The following is a 1,250-nucleotide window of genomic DNA, read 5'->3' on the forward strand; positions in this document are numbered from 1 at the left end:
AAATTAAGTGTTAACGAGCAGTTGGACAGGTGTACCTAATAAAGTGGCCGGTGAGTGTATATATATATATATATGTGTATATTCATGTTTGCACACAGCTTCTCTGTTAAACAAATACTTTTATTTTAGAAATATCGGGAGGTCGGGAGATGAGACTTTGTCAAGTTCCGATGCCAGCCTCCCTCTCCATCATATCCATGCATATCTCCCTGCAGCAGCAAGCAACACATATTGGCACACAATACCGCATATAGAGGCAGGCTGCAGCAGCTCTTCCCAGCTGTGTTTTCGTTGGCTTATGTGTATGTGATTTGTGATGAGCAAAAGACTGTAGCAACCAGTGCCTCAAGTTTACAACCAAGACAAAAACAAATATAGTTTGTGTCCTGCTAACTTGCTTACTAGCTAATGTAATAAGTTAGCAATATATCATGACCATACAAGCTAATGTACTGTACTTAATGGAGACACTATGGTGAATACGGTACAATTTGTTTAAATTAAAAATGCACTAATTTGCATACATTTGACAAGGCACTGCAGGTAAATAGGATAAAAAAATAATTAAACATATCACCACAGAACTTTCCCAGTTAATGACTTACATCAAGGGTATTTTCCCCTGAGATAGTATGTTCAAATATGCAGATTAGCTAATTTGGTAAATGTAGAAAGTGACAAGCCTAAAACAGACACCACCTGAAAATGTATTCTGGAAGTTTTCTTACTATTAGAGTAAAAGAAGACATGAAAGCAAAAGCAACCAAATCTCAAAATTGACCACAACATGGACAAATGTTTCCTGCATTAAACAGTAACTTATAATGTTATGTATAATGTTAATCATACGCTCCTCATCTAACAAATATACTACATTCTATTAATTTGTTGTTTGCTAATTGATCTTTACATAATACATACAGTCCTCCCTGAAATGTGAAAAGTCCTTGTCGCCACGTGTTATTTTTGTGTGTGTGTGTGTGTGTTTGGCTGGGTGTGGTAAGGGTAATAATAATAACAATAATAATAATAATAATAATAATAATGATAATAATAATGTATTGCATCTATACATTAATTGTGTATTCAGGCAATTCAGTATTCTGTTTCTTGACTGTGTGAAGCTGAATGTTATCTTGCTTGTGAAACAAAATGTACTTAAACAATTCATTTTAGTCATGCAGCACAATATCAAAAAAAAGAAAGGGGATTCAGAAAAGGAAGGAGAGGGAGCATAACAAAACTGCCAA

The 1,250-nt window shown here is 34.6% G+C and overlaps 1 long non-coding RNA gene across 1 annotated transcript in view; it reads right to left on the minus strand.

The window, feature by feature from the left end:
* LOC117951091 overlaps positions 1 to 167 on the minus strand; it is a 12,945-nt gene extending 12,778 nt beyond the window's left edge. Inside the window, exon 1 of the long non-coding RNA XR_004658054.1 lies at positions 157 to 167. This is a non-coding gene — a long non-coding RNA (uncharacterized LOC117951091). The remainder of the gene's footprint in view (positions 1 to 156) is intronic.
* Positions 168 to 1,250: the final 1,083 nt, after the last annotated feature.

The sequence above is a fragment of the Etheostoma cragini genome, chromosome 9, assembly GCF_013103735.1.
Source record: "Etheostoma cragini isolate CJK2018 chromosome 9, CSU_Ecrag_1.0, whole genome shotgun sequence".
Lineage (NCBI taxonomy): Eukaryota > Metazoa > Chordata > Actinopteri > Perciformes > Percidae > Etheostoma > Etheostoma cragini.